Source organism: Pholcus phalangioides, unplaced genomic scaffold (assembly GCF_987345545.1).
Source record: "Pholcus phalangioides strain wild (caught in Gottingen) unplaced genomic scaffold, Ppha-v1.0 ptg000015l_1, whole genome shotgun sequence".
NCBI classification, from domain to species: domain Eukaryota; kingdom Metazoa; phylum Arthropoda; class Arachnida; order Araneae; family Pholcidae; genus Pholcus; species Pholcus phalangioides.
The window spans coordinates 116,282,674-116,304,516 of NW_028301608.1; the positions used below are offsets into that span (position 1 = coordinate 116,282,674).

Below are 21,843 nucleotides of genomic sequence, written 5' to 3' on the forward strand. Positions count from 1 at the left end.
CATAGTTTCTTTTTACATATTTTTTTCAAAACGGGTGCAGACTTCTGAACCACCATGCAGAGCCGTGACTAGGATTTTTGCCCCCGGGGCAAACATTATTTTGCCACTGCTCACAACTTTAAAATTCGATAATTCTGCATGGCTGTTCTTTGTTCCCACCTTAAACTGCCGCCCCCCTAAATTTTGCTGCCGGGGCAGTTGCTCCCCTCTAACTACGACCCTGCCACCCTGTATATACTTCTGCAAAAAATACTTGAATAATGGAGAATTTTCTGGGTGCTTGTTGTAAACTGGCGATTCCGTATTCTTGAGAAACGGTGAACCTATCATGTTTGTTCGAGTGATATGAAAATCACTGGCTAAAATACCTGGGGTAGGAACGAGTAAATGTACATATATTAGCATACTTATTTCAGCATTTCTATAACCTGTGTTCACACCAGTAAAATAATAGTCAGGTATTCCAATAAATTGTGAAGGGTGAATTAACATTTATATTTATAATTTGCAAAAAATTACATTTGAAAATGTTAAAAAATACCCAACAAGGACTCTGTCTGGTCCCTTACTGGTTCCCCACTTCTCCAAAGAAAATTATTAATAGCTTTCTAATTAACGTAGATACAATTATCACAGAAAAGTACGCCAACTTGCCGATTGTCCCGAATCATTTCTTTTGTTATCGGACTTTGTCCAGGGATCACCTGCCACATCGCGAACTGGCTGGGTCACCATTTAATGAAATTGATCAATTCGCAAAGTGGTCGGCCCTGCCCCAAATTGGCCAATTTCGGGCTTTGGCAGTAACCCATATACAAGATTTGGTGAGAATTGGTAGGAAATCATAGATTTGTATTGAGGAGACGCGCACAGCGAGGGACTATCAGGAATATTGAATAAAATGTCACTAAACGATGTTAAAATGACTGCATTAGCGATTGATTCTATCTAGTGTTTTCCAACGTGTGCGAAAGGATAAGGAGACGATAGAAGCTAGGAATACAACATGGGATTCTATGGGTTGTCTTATTGGGGAAGGGGTGATGGAACAAAAAGTTTGAAATATTCTGATTTAGAGTTTCGTCATGCGTTTGTTAGAGACTCTCCGACATTTTAAATTGGACGTGTCTTCTATTTTCTGACCGACCAATAGCTTAATATAATTTTTCAGACGCTTGTAGTTGAGGCTGTATATAATGAATTATAAGGGAGAGTGGAATCGAAATAGGAATCATATATTACAGTGTAATTAATATACTCGTGTACCGTGCGAATTTTTCAGGCGGATCTGACCCAAATTGATAGAATTCTTAATTGGAGGCCTCTGCTAGTGGGCGCATTCCGAAACTGCAGCTCCAGCGTTTTCTGATAATAACGTGTATACACGGTATGCGGCGAAGGCAGTGGAGAGCTCTTGTATAGGTCAGTTCTGCTAACAATCTAAATTGCTCTATTCGATCAGCCGAATTAATCTTCATCCTTGTAGGTAAGGGTTCCGCTTGCTCATTGAAACTTCAATTTTGTCTCACTAGAGCTGAGTTAGCATATTGCGTATTAGGGGTATGACGAGTATTTTCTAATTTACCGACAAAATGCATATTACTAATCGTTCCGCATTACCAACCAATTAAATATACGCCTTAAGCACTATTTAAGAGATGAAAATATGAGGTGCGGTCGTGAATAGAATGAGAATTCGTACTGACGACATCCTATTCCAACAGTTCTCAACCTTTTCGACTCGCGGCAGGCTCCCTTTTTATTTATCAAATTTACTAATTTCGTTTTCACCTACACAGGTTATAAACCGTTTACCTATTCTATTTTTTCATTGATTACTTAGTTAACGTTTGAACCCTTGCTGAAAACAATTGTGCACCCACGCTGAGGTTGCCTCTGGCTACGTCATGAAACGTCAGGATGGGCGATTTCATTTTTCTTTCGGTAAAGTCGGGTTTTCCTGAGAGCAGGCTTTCTGTGCCGTGCGCAACGTGAATCGCCCAGCGTGACACGCCGTACACTCGCCAATAAGAAAATTAGTATGACTGTTTTCCTACAGAGCACAATACGCCTCACGACAGCGTTTTACGTCAGGCGTGATTGGCCGACTGCTTCTGGAGGAGTCAAATGCGTCGTGCGTCGCACCGATTTTCTCTCAATTTTTGTTTTCTTTCCCTTCTCTTCAAACCGGAGAGTGCAGACAACATAGTAGCTGTTACCAGGGCCATATACTATATAGCCGCCCTGATCTGATGCGCCCCGCTAGGAAAATACAAATGCGTAGCGTGATTATTTAACACGTTGCTGCCAACGCGAAATCATACTGTTCGGTTCCAAAAACAGATATTCCTAGGAAAACCCGGCTTTAGAAGGGAAAAGGAGCAGGTTCCGTCGGCGTCTTTTGCGCAGTTTTTTCCCCTTGGAAAATGAATCCTCCCTTCGCGTGTCAAGGTCAGAGGCGAACTCAGTATGAGCATACAATACCAGTAAAATGTCAAACAATTTGGCGGACCTCTGGTGTCCCGATTACATTCACGCATTTGTTCCGTTTTTTCAACGATGCTTATTTGAATTCATAATTCTTGCTAAAGTCGTAACACACGTTTTCATAATATAAATTATGGTAAAAATGATAAATTTTCTTATTTCATATTTGTCAGGTTTAACGTTTTTCCCGCAATTTTTCAGCAATTTTAATTACGATCGGTGATTGTGCCTACCCTTTGGCAATGTTTTTGATGACAATATGTGATGTCCCGTATTTTACTGATTATTTATTATCCCAGTTTACCGTATACATTTGAAATAGTGTACATTTCCATACTCAATGAAATATGACCATGTGAATATTTTTTTGTTTTGTGAGGTACTGTACGTTTTTTGTTGATAAGATTTGTAGATAACTGATTTGTAACAGCCCTTTCTACACCCTTCAGCAATTTTAGCAGTAATTATATTGCAATTTTCGGCAAAATTTGGCGATATCCTGTATTTGAGATTACAATTTCCAGCATTCTCCTTGATGTATGGTGAAGGTATAATTTTATTTGAATGCTTATGGATGTTACTGAAATCTATTGCAACGGATGAATAATTTTATCAAGTCTTCAGGTGGACCATAGGTTGAGAGGAAATGCTGCTTTACACCAGTGTTCTTCAGCCGCTGGTCCGCAAATATTTCGCCCAATCTATCTACCCGTTGCACATTTTTGGATTTATCTCATTGCGCGCCTCATTTATTTTTATCCTATTTGCAAATTTTTTTGTCGCATTTACTAGGGATGGGACGGATAGTGAATATTCGGCTAATGTTATGGCCGAATATCAGTTTTATTAGAATTCATTTCAATTATGAATAAAATTATTGAAAATTTCAAATAATTGGAATTGAATTATAATCATGCAATTGAAAGATTTTTATTGCCATGATAATGGCAATCAAATTTAACGATCGTATTCTGTATTAATATTGTATTTTAAAGACAAATTTTTACTCTTCTTGCAATTTCATATTTAATTAGAAATATTTACGTATGTTTACTCTCAACTGGTAATGCTTTCCCTCTTTGGATTTTTTTTCCTTTTTAAGTAGCTTAATACAGCGATATTTCGGCTAATATTATAATACGGAGGTTTTTTAACAACTGGCTGTTGCGAAGACATATTTTGGAAAAAGGGAATTTTCTCTTTTTCCAAAATATGTCTTCGCAACAGCCAGTTGTTAAAAAACCTTCGTATGGTTGCGGGAAGTGACGTCATCCTTGTATAATATTATAATACTATAATTTCTTCCAGAATTGCATTCATTTGTCGAAACGGTATTTTTCCGTTCAGAACGGTATAGTTCGTTTCAGGTTAACTTTGCAGTGAAGAGAAAGGTAGAGACTGTATTCCTTCGCCGAAAAATATAGTTCCCATACATCGGAGGTTTACGGTGATCCTTTATGCAGAATATTTCAATTTTTTCTATGGTTTTGAAAAAAGTACTGAAAAAATATCGTTTTGAACCGATGTTTAATCGTTTAAAATTTTTAAATTAGAAAAAATATTGGTTACCATTATCGAAAACCCATAGCAACGGCAACAACATTCTGGCGCGATATCCTAGAAATTTTCTCCGCCAATATCACTGTCGTGCTTTTTTCGTTACACCAAATTATATATACTGAAATATACATACATATTTTACATCGCTATTCTCGGTTGAATTTTCCATAACGATACAATTTTTCATTCAGTTTTACATGTAGTTATAGGCTTACATTAATGCGAATTTTTAATAAGTTTTTTTCTCCCGAAAATAGGCTTCAGTGAATTGAGATATTCACTCGTTGAACAGGAAGTTTTTCTCTTCCACGAGAGCGTCGATACCGTTGTGAGAGGCCCTTTATGGGTGCAGAAGTTTTTTGTTTTAGATGCTCCTTTTTTTTTTAATTATTTATTTCTTGCCACCTTCTTGGGAGAGTAGTGGTTGCTGAATCCCCTATTGCCGATCATGGAGAGTGTTGACACGAGTCGCGTCTTTCCTCGCATGAACGCCATGTTCCATCCAGCAGAGCCACCTGTTTCTCCAGATGCCCCTTGCTTTTAGTTTCTCTTCAGATAAAATAAGTGAGGGGGGCACAGTGGGTTAGGCTTTCATCTTTTATGCGACAGTTATCTCTCTTTTCACGCTAAAACGTTCTCTGGCTCTTCCTTTCCTCAATACAATATTCGCTGTAAACAAAACTCGATAAGAATCATCCGTAATAACCCCGTGAGCGGCACATCAACGGTAACAAAAGACTAAAACTCGTGAAAACGTCATCACGTATACCGTTCGGGGAGGGGGATGAGCGACGGAAATTTCGGCAAGAAAAGTGAGTAAAAAAAACTAAACTTTTCCGCATCATTATTATTATTATTTGGTGCTATTCCTGCATTTTCACGTGAAAACAGAATTAATCTGCTTGTTCTTAATTTCTTTTTTTTTTTGATTGGCCTCAAAAATTTTATTTAACGTGCATTTTTTTCGAATGAATTGAAAAAAAAAAAAAAATTAAAAATCCAAGTTTTTGAGAGCCATGGTTAGTATATACAGTATTTTAAAATTATACGTTGCTTTCGTATTATTGTTTGGAATTTTTTTTATAAATAAATTTCAGCTAAGAAGGAAGGGAAATATTGCAGAAAAATATTAATGTTTTTCGAAATTTTTAGTCTTACGGCACATCAGTATGAAGAGTAAGTGACACGCTGACGTAAGATAATTATTTTTCAAAATTTTAAAACACTTTCTAATAACAAAAAAAATTATTTCAAAAACCTCACTTTAATTTCTGAAATTATCGGCACTGGTTTCTTTTTTTTAATTCTATAATTATTACTAATTTAATGTGCAATTTTTTTACACATTACGTTACACGTAAAAAAAAAAGATTTTTCTTAGTGAGATTGGCGAGAATCGGCCATACCTTGTCAAGGCCGCGCATCGATACATTGGTTAAGAGGCTTTCGTTCCCATAGCAACGAGTGATGCGGTTCCCTCGTAGCTTCCCCTTCACTGCAAAGTTAACCTGAAACGGACTATAGATTCCGAAAGTTCAAGCAAAATGTTAGTTCCGCGTTGGAGAAAATCCTAACGATTTGCACGAGTTTGGTGAAGCTCTCGTAGTATCCATTCCTTCGACAATCTGAATAACCAGCTAGAAATACCTGGTGATTGTTGGATTTTCCCCGCACTCGGAGCAACAAGTGAAAAATCGTCGTATGGAACAGTTTGAGAACCATGGGAATGAAAGTAAACTTTTAAACATTCGAAAAATTAACTGGTGTTGAGGCCGAGGTTGTTTTTGCTGGAGGGTTTTTGACCGTTTCGGACATTTTTCCAGCTTGATAATAATGAATTTCATATATTAAAAGATATTATGCAACAATCGGTGAAAGAGAGAACACACACACAAATGAAATATAGTACAACCTCATTAAGTCGGACCGATTGGGACCAGTCTATCCGGGATGTAGAATATCCGGGTTAACTGGAGAATGTGGGAGAAAACAAAATACAAAAAAACTTACGTAAGACATTACGGTAATAAAAGTATTTTGTAGGAAATAGAGGTAGTAAAAGCAAATTTTTTGTGGCCAAGGTTTTACTTGGTAACGTCAGGTAGAATACAGCAGATTCATCGGCATTATAGATGTTATATCTGCCGTTAGTTGTTTTCTAATAAAATCTTTAAATTCTTTTTGGAATTTCTCAGACGGATTACTGTCGCCAGATAAGCTAGCTCTCCTGTGACAAGTTGGCGCACACCATTCCGTTTTTTCCATGTAATCTAACCATCCTTGACTGGCAGTAAAGTTCGGTTCTTCGTCGGGCAATTGTTTTTAAATTCAGAGCTTTCTGTTGGGTAATTGGCCCTCAAACTGGTAAACCAGTTCTCTTTCGGAACAAAACCAAACAAATAATGCTGTTAAAATACAACAAACAATACTTCACCCCCTTAAAAAAAAAAAAAAAAAAAAAAAAAACAGGTTAGGTTCACACTTAAACACTGTACACTATTTTTCCTGTTCCTCCCCCTACCACCTCCAATCCGACACTGTCGACATCCCTATACCAAACTCGGCAGCAATATTTTTAATGGTTCACCTTTATCAGTTCTAGTCGTCGCTTAAATTCTTTTGTTACAGACGTGCATACGCTAATTTCTGTGATGTGAGGTCCAGCTGCTTCAGACCTAGTGGGTAGTCACGAGAAGTAACAGGGTGTTTCGAAAAGAATTTAAAAAAATCGTAACTATTCTCAGCTTTTAATCCGTTTTGATCCAATAATGCAGCGGTTCTCACCCTTTTTTGGGGACGGGGGCACTAACAATTACCAGGAAAATCGTTTTTCATTGGGAACTTCGAGGGAATTTTTTGATTGTGACACATTGTGTCGTAATTTCTGACACCATAAAAGGTTAAACCCTCACATCGGCCATCCCGAGATATCTCGTCTAACTTGATCCGCTTTATTTTGGCACAAGAATTATCTTGGTTTCTTGAAACCATGTCATTCCGGCAAACACAAATACCGTTATATAATTTTCTACTCTTGGTAACATGTTTACCGCCTTCCCGTCCTATCAATCAGCTGTCAGTGGGCGGAGTCAGCTTCTGCTTCAAGTCATATCAAAAGGGTGGTGGGGGGGGGGGGGGAAAGAAAGAATTTTTCCTTCGAAAGAGGTCGTTATACGATTTAGCTTTAGCGTGCAGCATAAATAACGGAAACTGTAGTTCTTTCTCCTTTTTTTCTGTGTGTTTAAGGGGGAAGGAAGCATTTATCAGCTCATGCAATCGAAAATAAAAGTATTCTTGAAAATTGATGGCAATTTCTAGAAGGTTTAAGGATTTCCACTGTGGCAGTTATAATGCGGATTAGGAAAATTTCAAAAACTGCTGAACTGATTATTTTTGCCCGTTTGGAGATGAATGTCATTTTTAATTTCCATCTCATTCATCAATGAGCTGAGGACTAAGATGAGATTGGCGGGAACGGGTGGAACTTAGTGTGCTTTCTTTCACCACTTGAACCCGATGTCTGGAAACGCATTTCATTTTAAGAAATATGTTCTATTACATTTATGTAAGTTCTGGCAATAGAAGAAATTCACCCGAATCTGCAAAAGTTTTACTCCCCATTGATGTAAAATATTTCCTTAAAAATATAAAAAAAGGACATTTTGAAACTAAATGTTATTGTGTAAGAGCGGGAGAACTTTTGATCAGACCTGTAGCCACGGAGCCGCTCGATTACTCTTTCTACTGCGGGGAGTAGATAAACATCGATTTCTTGTTAATTATATATTTATAGTCAATGAATGTGAAAAAAAAAAAAACTCAATCGTCGCATATTTTTGCAAAGGATGAACACGCGCTTCATTGGAATGACAAATGGTTTCAGATTTGAACTGAAATATATTTCGTCCAGACATTTTTCATATATGGAGGATCGTTTTCTCTTACAATTTATGTGTGTGAGTACGAAACGCTTTGAACTTTAATGTTAGACGTTTCTTTGGGCGGTGTTTTTTCCGACCCGTTCGTTCATTACAGAAAGAATTTTTCTCATTTTGCAAATTGAATAGCGGCGATAGTTTAAGAGGCCTTTCACACGGTGCGGATGCGGACGCGGGTCCGGAAGAAGCTTTAACAATTGGAATATACTGCGCCTTTCCGACGAGCCGGAAAATCTCCGCACCTAGGAAATGTTCATGCCGGTGCGGACTCCGTATCCGCACACAGAAGTTTCGACAATAGGTTTATTCGGAGCTATTCACACGATGCGGATGCGGAGCGAATTCGTCCGCATCTTTGGCTACTTTTTGAAGGTGATTTTTCACGGAATTTTTTTAATTATTTGCCATAAATACCCGTAAAAACACCATATGATGGTCCCTGCTCATTAATATAATGTGCCTACATACGTCTATCCCTCCGTTTCCTTCTGAGATGGAGATATAGCAACTTTAACTGCCTTTTGTCCATATTTCACAATTTTATACAATAAAACCTGCCAACAAGGGCCACTGACGGGACCAAAATTATAAGCCGTTCTATTCATTACGAATATTTAATTGACTACATTAACTTTCAAATTTAATTTAAAAATTTTAATTTTTTTCTTTTTAAATTTTTAAAATTATTTAAAAATATAAATATCTGAAATATTATTTTAAATGTGTTCTTTTTTAAATTTTTAATCTGCTAATTTTTTTAAACTTAGATAGACGTATGTGGGTACATCGTATTTGATGAACAGGGACCATCATATGGTGTTTTTAAGGGTATTTATGGCAAATAATTAAAAAAATTCCGTGCAAAATCACCTTCAAAAAATAGCCAAAGATGCGGACGAATTCGCTCCGCATCCGCATCGTGTGAATAGCTCCGAATAAACCTATTGTCAAAACTTCTATGTGCGGATGCGGAGCCCGCACTTAGGTTTTGACACATGCGGACGACGTCCGGACCCGCATGAACATTTCCTAGGTGCGGAGATTTTTCGGCTCGTCTGAAAGGCGCAGTATATCCCAATTGTTAAAACTTCTTCCGGACCCGCGGATGCGGACGCGGGTCCGGAAGAAGTTTAAAAAAAATACTTTTATTAAACAACGTTATCCACATACGGTGTTCACTCAGGGCCGGATTAAGTCGTTTGAAGACCCTAGCACTTGAATCTTATTGGTGGTTCCCCCGATACCTACAAGTTTATTTTACTCGATATTCAGTCTATAAACCGAAAAAATGAAATTTATATTTCAGAAGTGAGAGTAATCTAAGGATGGGATTTCACTCTAAAAGGTTTATGAAATTATTTTATAAAACTTGGAAAATGTAACCAATAAACACATCTGTTACATTCGAGAGAACTTAACTATTGGTTGCATTTTTCAAGTTTTATAAAATAACTTTTATAGTGTAATCCCGGCATAAGACAGAATTGTGATGTGAATATTTCTAAGCACAGGCACTTTGAAAGTCTCCACCCCTCCCCTTTTTTACTACTTGCAAATTCTTTGATATCTCCTGAATTTTTTTTTTCTTTTTTTTGGAACATCGAAAGTTTTGGATGTTTTTGGATTTGATTTTTCGAACATTGGATGTTTTTGGAATTTTTCTTCCATATCTTTCCGAAAAGACGGATTTTTTTTTTTTTCAAAATATTTTGAAAATATTTGAAGACATTTTCTCCCATCGACTACTTGTGAGGATCGGAATGAAGACATCTTTATTTCCCATATTCTATGTGGATCTATATTAAACCACCAAAGAATGCCTCTAGGCTGCCTATGGGCACTGAATCAGGGGTGAAGGAGAAAAATAACTACAAAAATTGCGAAAAAACAGTTCTTATGCACGAATTTTCAAACTAAAGATTGTGCTCGTTTAAAGGGTATGCGAACCCGCGTCCGCTCCGTGTGAAAGGGGCCTAAGATTTAATAATTCTGATGACGGTTAATTTTTTTCACCTGACATCGTTTCCTAATACAGGTATCCCCTCACTAGACGCGATTTTGAAAACAGTTTTAGAAATAGTGGAATACCCCCCAAATTTTGGTCTGTACTTTGATTTTAATCCTGAAAATGGGCATGTAAATTAGACGTATAGGTAGCAAAATGACAAAATCCGTTGGATTTGTTGACGTAGATGAGACAAATATGGAAGAAACGCTCAAATCTGTTTCAAAACTCTCGTCCGCCTCCATGGAGGCTGACGGCTGCACTTATTGAACAGGAAACGCGCTAAACTCTGACATCATAAAATACATTATTATCACGCATATACAGGGTGATCAGCGAATAAGCCCTTATTTCAAAATTAAATATCTCTACAACAAAGATCAATAGAATTATGCGGTAAACGGTACGGTTATTAGCAAAACTGTAAGAACGTTGTACAGAAATTTCGAAAATTTAGTTGTTTTTTTTTAATTTTTTAAAATTTAAGAAAAAAACAAAACTGGAGATTTTGGGGTTCCGAAAATCCTCATTTTTGGGAAGAGAAACCACTGCATTCGCCTAAAGTTACTGCATGGGCTGCGGTATGCGCCATGTGTGCTGACAAATTGTTCCAAAATTGTAACGTAACGTTCAGTAGTAATCGTTTCTCGCACGAAGAAGGGGCCGATAATGCCTCTGGCGCATACCGCAGCCCATGCAGTAACTTTAGGCGAATGCAGGGGTTGCTCTTCACACAAATGAAGATTTTCGGAACCCCAAAATCTCCAGTTTTGTTTTTTTTTGTTTTTAATTTTAAAAAATTAAAAAAAAACAACTAAATTTTCGAAATTTCTGTACAACATTCTTAGTTTTGCTAATAAACGTACCGTTTACCGCATAATTCTATTGATCTTTATTGTAGCGATATTTAGTTTTGAAATAAGGGCTTATTCGCTGATCACCCTGTATACACACAAACAGCATGTCACGGTATGCACTGATTCGTTGCGAATTCTACAGATGTATGTTTACATTAAAAAGTGTAGCCATTGAGAGAACAACGGTGCAAATATTGAATTTCACTTCACTCACAATTTGAAGTACAAATCGCAGCATTTATTCATCCACTACACTAGATACGCACGTTGATTAAGCAAGTATATGTTACGTTGAATGTGATAAATCGGTTACTATGCATACTTACCAACAATATTCGTTTCATAAATTTATCACACCCAAGTGCCGTTCGTAAACTTGAAAAATACTAAAAATTACTTTTATCGGAGCTTACGCATAATAACCGATTGTCGTTGGTAAATTTGATATATACTTGATCGCCTTTATTTGCAATTATTCATAATACCATAATGTAATTGGTGAATTTGATAAATATGAAAAAATAAATAAATCCAAGTCTAGTATACGTGATGAATATTTGACAACCATATTTTTATGGGCATTTTTTTTATCAGCCACCTCGTTGGGCATTTTGTCTGTTGTGGCGTTGTATTTGTAATTGTATTGTCGGACCCCGATATAATGATAAATTTTAAGATCGTACCCTGATATGATTCATTTATGAATTATGTACTTGTAATATCGTATAGTACGATTTATCATGTTTACTTACGACGCGACACTCGGGTACTATGCGTAACCAATCGCCCGTAAAAGTGATTTAAGGAAATTTACCAAACTTACAAAAATGCTCGGCAATTATGCATAATAACCGGATTTATGACATTTACCGTAACATACACATTGCCAGTGCAACTCGCTGACATTTGGAAGAGGTAAAACGGTAGATGATTGCTCAATGGCGATAGACCAGAGTAGTGTTCCGTTTAGAAGTGTAGGGGGGGGGGGTGTGTCGTCTCAACTTGAGTGTATACGGTTTGCGTACCCCTATTTGGAAAAATCCCTATTTCCTTGAACGGCTCAACGTACACCCTGTCGGGAACTATTTGTGTGACATGGTTGGGAAGCACAGCCGAACGGTTTCCGTGGAAGTTTTACACGCAGTTTGTACAGTTTTTTGATGTAAAAAGACTTCGTGTCATTTTACGTTAATAGGTGATGAACGTTAATTGGGCAATAAGATTGTTTTATCACTTGCCTCGAGCCTAAAAGTGGTGAAATAACGAAAGAACCCTCTCCTCAAAATACAATATCGCTCGGGAAAGAACGGGTCGGGGAGGGGGGGGGGGCGTTAGTGCCATTCCGTGAAATAAATTTGCATAAATCTACAACATGGTGGGACGACATCCAATTTGAATTTTCGCCGAGTGAGGGCGGAAGAGCAGAACGTCGTGTAATATTATGTCACTCGCATAATTGACTTTCGCGCGAGTTGTTGTTTGCTAATGCTAATTACGTTTAGTATCTCTCTATATGTACGGGGTGGGGCGTGAAATCATTTTGCTCGACCCTCCTCCTCCTCGAGATCGCGAAACAGGGGCTCCAAAATTTAAATTTATAATCCGCCTAGTGATCCGAGAAAACGATCCTTCGGTCGTGGGGATTCATCGTTATTTCTGTCGACAGAATGTCGTTAGTTTATGTTATGTTAGTTTTTTGTTCTCTTTATCGAGCACAGTCGCAACTTGGAATACATCTGAAAACGTTCGCAAAGTGTGTAGGGAATATGTTAGTGGACTTTGTTTTTTCTAACAAGCCATTATACGCCAGAACAAGGTTATCAAAACTTGTATCGTATTTATCGCCGATTTGTCAGATCATACGAATTTCTTGTCAATCGCTTGTGAGTGAAGCGGTTAAACCGTACCTCCTTGTAAAATAATAGCAGTGGAAGATGATCGTGACGTATGAGTGTCTCACAGGTCTGTCGTATGAAGTGTGTCGCCAAACACGACTGTTTCATATCTGCATATTAAAAAAAAAGCCAGCCAAGCAACTGACACGATCCATTGCTTTGCTACCGCCCGTCCTTGCACTCGGACAGGGATTTCCGATCCATGTGCCGTAACACTCCAGGGTGTAGCGAGATCTGTCGGTGGTGTTAAGGTTGGGAGAAGGAAGGGTGGCAATTGCTCCGGTTAGCAGGAATACAAAAAACACTGTTTAGAAATAATCGAATTTTTCCAAGAAGATTGCAAAAATGACCTTTTTTTTACTTTTACTTGTGACCTTGAATGGTACAGAATTAGGGAATAGGTTTTGTGTCAAAATTCTATTTTGAAATTGGTAATTGGACTGCTAATCATGCGTCACTTTGGGGGGGACCATCAGAGTTCTCTGAGCCGATTTGTGAGTTCTAATCCCAAAGTTTTCGGTGCTATTCATTTTCAAATAGTCTTATTAAAATAAGTGATAATCTTATCATTCGGGTATTGTTGTCACTTTCGCCAAGTACGGAACGGGCCAATATCATAAGTAAAAAAATTTGCTTATAGTTAATAGACTTCGGATTATATTATCAATTTTTTTTCCATCGAAAGTTTTTGGTTTTACATATTTTGAATCTAAGATTCAACCGTGCTCATTCTCCCCTCCCCCCCTTTTAGTTATCAATGTACAAGACTATGTATGCTGTCAAAAGGCTCCGTTATTAACAAAAATCTCCCTACGCAGGTTCACAAAGGCTTAATCGGGCCTTAACAGCCTTTATTATTTATGTAGCGCTTCATTTGCAATATCTTTCCTATGATTTACTTACCCCGACCCGGCGAATGTGATTCGACATACGGGGGTTCCCCGAAGAGAGCATTTATTTTCTCAATAAAAAAAAAAAAACTTTTTAAAGAGGGGAAAAAAATCATGTTTTAATGCACGATTTAGCGTTTTGGGAACGTTATACCAGAAACATGGAAACGGTACAACTCGGTTTTTCTACCTTTTCCGACCAAACAGGATGTGCAGTCCTCAAACGTCCAATCGGAATTTATCGGATATAGTAATCAATCGGTAATTGTTATTAGAAACACCTGAGTTCCGATGTGATCACATTAAGCGGCTAGCACTGCATGTAGGAAAAGAATTGGGCAAGCATATCGACTGCATGTTGTTTCTCTGAATCCGAGCGCAAAATATGATTGCTTATCCGAAAAGTAAACGTAACTTGTTTGTTCGTGTAAAATAGACACGTACAAACACAGTACACGGTGAATATAGGATTTTATTTCATCCGGGAAGTGAAGAGAGTTTGCGGATGACAAACGCAATGCACACACCACACTGCAGAGAATTTATCGCTTCCATCGAAACAATGTGATTGCTTCTCCTTTCAGCCAACCAATGGTTTGTTTGTTTCTTTTGCACGATTTATGACTGCCAAGAGCCAGGTTATCCTCGTCCTCCGAAGCAACTTTTTCCGGTTACACACCACCAAATAAAATAACGTTTAAAAGAAGAGAAAGTGGTGTGAAAACAAGCGCCAAGTCTAAAAATACTGCCTTTGGTTGCCGAAAATCACCTTTGATCGATTCTTGTTTTTTTTCCTGCATTGCACAGGGTACTTTTTTTTTTGTTGGGTATCGAGATCTGGCAACACGCGTTATACTTGAGGTGGAAAAATGTTTTGATGTTATGCATGAGAAACAGGCCTCTCACTCACACTTACAGCCTTGCTTCCACCCCCAACTTTTTTTGCCAAAAGAAGCGGAGGGAGCGGTGGAATTGTTTTCCTGTTTCGATTTATCTTGTGTTGGTGTGGGGGCGAGCGAAGAAGTACTGCGTGTACTGCTCGCTTCCCGTTCTCTCTCTCTCTCTCTATGTATGTGTATGCATTTTTAGTATGTATATATTTTTGAAAAGGAAAAGGCAAAATTGGTCGGGAGCGTGTTTGGCATAGTACATGAGTCCTGCCTGCCTGACCCAGTTTGTTGGCTCGCGTTCAATAACGCCATTTCACTCCTGTACACTCTTCTTATACCGTTTTTATGTAGATATATACGCGTGCGTGTGTACGAGTAGACTGAGAGAGATGCTTGCTTATACAGATACATTTTCACTGACTTTTTCCTGTTCATTGATTTCTTCGCGGCATTAAACTTGGCATGTTTTTTTTTTTTTTAGTTTCTAAATGGACTCGAGAAAAGAGCTGCGAAATTCCGAGACCTTTACCGGTCTCGTCGATTAATTAACTTACTCTTCGATCGAATGCTTATGGATTTATACACTATGAAACCTGCCCGAGAAGGTCATCATTCCTTTATGAGGAAAACCTCTCTTTTGTAGACACCGGTGAGACAAAAAGATTCGTCCATAAAAGAGGGGTGACCGTTAATCAGGGGCATAGGTGGGATAAGGGGCCGCCAGCGTCAAAGGTGGAGCCCACTATCTCCGCCTATTGTTAGGGGGTTTGAAATGCATACTTTTATTTTGTCCTTAAAAGAGGGGGTGACCGCATCTGAATGGTTTCACTGCATTAATCGTATTAACGTGATTAAAAATCTATGGATCATGGTGGCGTTTTTCTCAAAAAGTAATTAAACAATAGGCTAGCGACGGTATATTACAAAGGAGATCCCTGCTTCCCCAAATCCTCCTCTGCCTATTTACTTAGTGCATTGGCGCAAGACAAATCAATTTCAAAAGATAGAAAATATGTTTTGACGTACAGTAAAACTTCGGATTACGAGTAGCTCGGTTTTGGAGTGTTTTGCAAGATGAGCAGAAATTCGGAACAAATTTTAATTCGATACACGAGCGATGACGAGCAAAAATTGTGGAATTTCTGTGCATACACTTTACCGCACAAAACGAGATATTTCTCTGAATACGCGAGAGGTACGTACTCGGCTAATGAAGTTAATTCGTTCCAGAAACACGCTCTTTTGCCGAAACGCAAAATTTCCTATATGTTTATGTGGAAAATCGTTTTAATTGGTTCCAGGTATAGCCCAAAGTTAAAAGATAAGAGTTTTTAAAAAAAAGAAAACGCCCCCCAGGGAGCGCTATCAAAAAAGATGAAAACTGATCGAAGGCTAAAATGAACAGCTTCTAAATTAGAATTCGCGGGAGAAGGCGAGACGCTGAAGATCTTTTTATTTCACGCTATTTACGCAACCGAAACCAACTTTATTCTACTGAATCCGGTGTCCCCCATCATCCATTTGTGATTTGGTCAGCTCATTTTTGTGCCTGGTACATGCAGCTGAAAAAGATAAAGCTCCTGGAATGTGCAGACTGTTCAATTTGCTGTCGAGTTTTTCCTCTGAAAAAACATGCTCCTTTTTTTAATGCATTTTCTATCGGCGAATGTTTCGATTTTTATGAAATGGTTCAAAACCTAACAGAAGCGAAGGTACATTCGGGAAAAAGATTCCGATGTGCGCCAGAGTTAATTGGGCTCGAGTAGTTCTGAAAATGATTGGCGCGAAAATTCAGCTCACGATGCGGCTGTTTTATACTAGCACGTGCATCCGCATCAATGGGAAAGTTCGTTAGCCGAGGGAGAAAAATCACGAAAAGAAATCTTCGTAAGCCGAGGCATCACTGCCGCTGTGGTGGTCGAATGGCTATAGTGACTGATTTGCATCGCGATCACCCGGATTCGAACTGTGGCCGCCACAGTGGAGTCGGCTGAAGTTTCGATTTCCCCGTTAAAAAGTCTCGCCACAGACAACAATAAGCCTACAACGATGCAATTACATAGCTGCCAACTTTTGAAAATGAAAATTCGGGAGATTTTCGCGCAAACCCGTATTTTATGCTAAAACCACTCCCTAATAAATACAATAGGGATTTTTCCAAATAAAATAGGGATTTTCCAAACATAAATGTTAAAGCGTAGGGAATAAAATCCCTACTCAAAAACTGAAGTCAAATTAAAATAGGGATTTTACTCACATGGAAGTTAAACCCTTGAGAATAAAATTCCTACGCAAAAAACAAGTGAAATTTGAGGCCAAAACTTCAATGATGTAAAAATAAATATTGTGTTGAATCAGAAACGCTGTGAACACAATCAGAATCTTCGCGAATGACCCCAAAATCATCGGAAGATGAAGAAAAACACCGTCAATTTTTGAAGAACACTGACTTTTTGTGACACTTGCTTGATGGTTTTTTTTTCATTTCACATGAGTGATGATGTCACTCTTTCCACCATGACCGATGTTTATGTCCGTAACACAAAGGAAAAGTCGGCCCTCTTCTGGAACGTTTGATGAAAGGAAATTCATCGGAATAAGTATCTTTAAAATTGATTAAATATGTTTTTGCTGATCAGTATTCATGCTTTGTTATACCGCACGTACGTAACTTCAACAAAAGAAATTTTGACCATATGCGCGTCACTATAATCTTCAATTATTATGCAGGACTATTGGCTGCTAAGCCATTTCCCTGCAGGATAAGACGAACAACTTTCTCGTTACCATCAAAGGGGTTTGTAAAACTTCCTTAAAAAGGGAATTTCCCCATTTACGACGTGTGACGTCATTTCGAAAGGGAAAAAAAGAGGCTTCATGTCCCACAAGAAATTTCTTAGGGATTGTTTTCATAAGCGGGGATTTTTTTTAATGAAGTAGGAAATGTTTAGGGACAATTAGGGATTTTTGTGATTTTCGTAAAAATTCGGGAGATTTAAGAACTTTTCGGGAGGTCGAGCGATGAAGCTAAAATTCGGGAGATTCCCGAAAAATTCGGGAGACTTGGCAGCTATGCAATCATCACACTTCACTAACAGTTAAAAAAACTGATTGCAGATCGCGGCACTACACATAACGTAACATTTGTTTCTGAATAATGTTGGTTAAGTTCACAACACGCACGAGATGGCCTGTTACAAGAAAATCTAAATTTTTTCCCGTGCAAAAACGATCTCTCACACCCCCTACCTTTTATTTCTAATGAAATTCGTTATTGATGAATGAAATTTGCGTGAGCGGATTTTTAAATTCCTCTACGGACTATACACGTTTTTAAGAAAAGAACATTTTATAGTGAAATTTATGTTCGCGGATCATAAAAGGAAATTGCGGTAAAACCGTTTTACCTCTCTCCGAAGAGGTAGCTCAGCTTAAGTTAATGATTGTTATTGCACATTTAACGTAACTGTAGATTCGAAAACTGAGAAAGGAGAACGCTGACTGAGCGCACACCCTTTGTGACGTCACTTTTTTGCTTTTTCACCACAGATGGAGACACTATACCGACTTAAAAAACCCACCACCACCACAATAGTGTTTCTCAACTAAAATAGAACCGCTAAAAAGCATAAAAAAAAAGATCGAACGACGACCCGTCTCCATCCGCTAAAAAAGCATTGTTCCCGCCGTCTGATCAGTTTTATTTCTTTGCTTGGAGCATGGTACGAGGTTTTCCTTAGCAAAGAACCTGATTTTTTTTTTGGCATTTCTGAAAGCTTCCTTATTCTTGAGAGAGTTACTTTTTTGCCAGAGACGATTTGCCATAGGAATCATCATTGCTTGCATCCTATTTTCTTTATTTCTGAATGGAAAGAGGTTGCACGTCATTTGCTGTTGGTGAGCAAATATTGGTATTGGAGGTAACTTGGGTTCTTGCGCTTTGAGAATTTGGCCGGTGATTGGTCGAAGCGTGTAAAAATTTCTTGTTGAAAAAAGCACAGGAGTGAAAAAAAAGTTCTAAAGGGGGAAAACCTGAAAAGGAGGACGAAAGGGAAAATTTTCTGAAACGTAGGAGGACGCTTGAAACGACAAAAAAAAAAGTGGATGTGTCTGGTAAACCCACGTAAGTGTAATGAATGGATGGTGTGTGTGTGTACGCGCGCCCAAGTGCTGCCATCTGTGTTCCGTATTGGAATTGAGAAACTAACATTTAAATACTATAGAAATGGAATTTGTATCGGGATTCCCCCCCGGTATTAGATCGTAGGATCGAGCCTCGCGATGCATTTATCACGCAGTCGGGAGCCTGTTACCATTATTGGGCAAATAAATGCCCGCCCGACAGCATAAATAATGCAAAAACGGTTGAAAACTCGACGCTATTAACCATTAGCATATATTTTGTGTCTCCGGAAACTGCATTTTTCATTTAATGTACACGCGCGCATAAATTTCGAAGCCATCGCCACGCGAGCAATGAATAAATTAATGAATGAGTAAACACGTGTGTATATTGTTTGTCCTCCGCTTTATCTTTTGGGAGAAGCATTTATATATATATACACGCTGTCGGGAGAAGAGGAATCGTCACGGAATCTCCCATTTTGGAAGCAACATGGATTTTTATTTTCATGTTTTCTCTCACGACATGAGAGAAAAATATTCTATATGCGTTACTATAGGGTTGCTATTAATAAATACTTCTCTCCATCATTAGCGCAATCTAGGTTATGGCTCTTAAATACTTCCTGCGCCAAAAATGTCCTTGGTTTAAATTTATTCTAGAAATGGACGCCGCATGTGCTCGGAATGTAATACAAAATATCCGATTGATATGAATATCTCCATGGCGACCGTAATGCGATATCATGTTGCAACATTCCGTTTCTCTCCCCCCCACCTTCATCAACATGTCGTCGCGCCGATGAATCATTTCTTGCTCTGTATTTCGTCGTTCATTACTTTCATTAATATCCTTCCTTTTGTTGCTGTGCTTATATTTAAAAAATGTGAATAAATTATCGAGAATCGAATTCTTTTGCTCGTATTCACGTGCGTACGAAGGATACGAATACATTTTAATGGATTTAGAGCCGATATCGCGTTGAGTATGACGGTGTAATGAGAGAGAGTGCTTCGATTTGGTAGTCGAGAGACTGTTGCGTGCATATATAGCGATAATGATGATAACAGTTATGGCGATCGTGATGATTTCGTAGAACGAAAGAACAAAAAAACCGTCTTCCGGCAGGGGTTGTTAAACTGTGAGGCGCCACATCCCCCCCCCCCGCCACCCCCCCGAGCTCCATCGCAATCATTCGTCGTTCGGATTCGAAAAATGCACTCTTTCTTTAGAAAGTAGACAAACAAACCTTCTCTCAACACTGTATTCTCGCATAAACACGAAAAAATTCAGTCATCTGCCACTTTCGCTTCCAATGTGCCACAGAGATGGCAGCAGCAGTGGAACGCAAAACATTTGTAACTCTGATATCATAAATAAGTGAGGGGGTCACGCATGGTAACACTTTCCAGCGTGCACCAATTCTTTAGAAATTCTCCAAAGGAATTCGGTGGTTTGGTGGTAGTAGCTACACACACATACACCTAGTCACTGTCTCTCGTAATGAAATATATAATAGTAGAGAGAGAGCGAACTAAAGCAGCTTCTGAGAGCTCAAGAGCCGAATAATGGGGGGAACCTAGTCGTAGTCTCGTAACATGCGGGGCAATGCGCCGAATTATACAATAAGTCGCCCCTCCCGCCCTGTATCCGCTCTTGAGTAGTAAAGCGAACACTTGTCGAGTCTTGTCACCTGAGTAAAACGGTAAAACGTCCTTGTTATCTGGACACTTACGGTCCTCTACGTACTGCTACTTAACCATACAATGCACCTCGTACACATTTCTCTGCGGAATTTCTAACGAATCGGTACATGTCGGAACGTATTCTGAGTGCATCTATAGGTGTGGCCGTTTCGTATTTGTTTTGTCAGGGTCGTGATTGTTTTGTGTTCTTACTGTTGCTGCCATCTGTCTGCCATATTTTGAATTGATAAAGACGAATGCTTGAATGGTATGTTGGTCTGCCTGCTCTCTGGGGAGAGACTTTTTCTAATAGGAGATCGGCTCACATTCACGTTTCGAAGTTATAAAACCGCAGAAAACCAACTTCAGCCGATTTCATAGCTCTATATTCGTATAGTACCGTTAAACTTGGTCATAATGACACCTCGGTTTCACAACGTCAATAATTAACGACCCGGGATATTGAAGCAATGTGACGACTTTCCTGTTTCTCTATTGATACGTGAAGTTGGAAAAAAACAGATTCATTACATGTTTGACGCTTTTCCACTTGCTTGCTCATTGACATGACCCGTATACGGGACATTCGCGTTTTTACCAACTTTTATTCATGGTGCTTACTAGAATCAGGGATGAAGATTATTTATGAACTAACTATACTACCCTGCGCTGTCCAGGTTTAATTCAATTATTGGGAGGATTGAAAGTGACAAACCATTACAAAGTCATATTAACTATCACACATAATACTAGCATAATTAAAGGAGTGACAAACCATTGTAAAACCAAAGTATATGCACGTCGGAAACGCATTGCTAGGGAACCGCGGTAATGAAAGCAAAGATTCCGAAAGTGATTGTTGAGGCCCAGTAACCATTGTTGCCCGACAGTTTTTCGCCCATTTCGGGCATTTGCCTTGCTCTTACTAAGTAGCCTATCGTTTAAAAGTCCGTCCCAGTTTGGTATATATGCAAAATTTGGCGACGGTAGATATAAAATTGTAGATTTGTATAGAGAACACGCGCGCGCACACACAGAAAATCAATTATCATAATCGATAATGTAATCTATATATATATATAACTCTCGCTGAAAAAGCTGACCCCCGCGAAATATATTTAAATCGCCGCATTTGTTGGTAAGGGTTATGTATCAGTAGAGCCCGGAAGCTAGGCAAAAGCATTTATAATTAACGGAAGAAAGGAGGAAAATTAAGCCTATATATATATATATATATGAAGTGTCTGTCCGAAAACTTGGCTTAAAAATTGGTTGCATTTACTCCGTCTACTGTTTCAATAATAGCTTATAATACTGCCATTGTTCTCAAAATAAAATTGATTTCATGCCAAAAATAGTGTTTGTGGTCCCACGTAACCCGTAGAGAAATTGATTGTGGGACTCCTTCGAGAGATACGAATGATTCTCATTATTTGAAAAATTCATTATCATTTTTATAGTTGAAACACAGCTACCATGTTATAAAACATTTATTTTAAATTCATATTACTAC

The 21,843-nt window shown here is 38.4% G+C and overlaps 1 protein-coding gene across 3 annotated transcripts in view; it reads left to right on the forward strand.

The window, feature by feature from the left end:
* The window catches only part of LOC149077690 (nucleolysin TIAR-like), a 158,640-nt gene that overhangs the window by 93,993 nt on the left and 42,804 nt on the right, over nucleotides 1-21,843 (forward strand). The gene's annotated exons all lie outside the window — the stretch shown is intronic.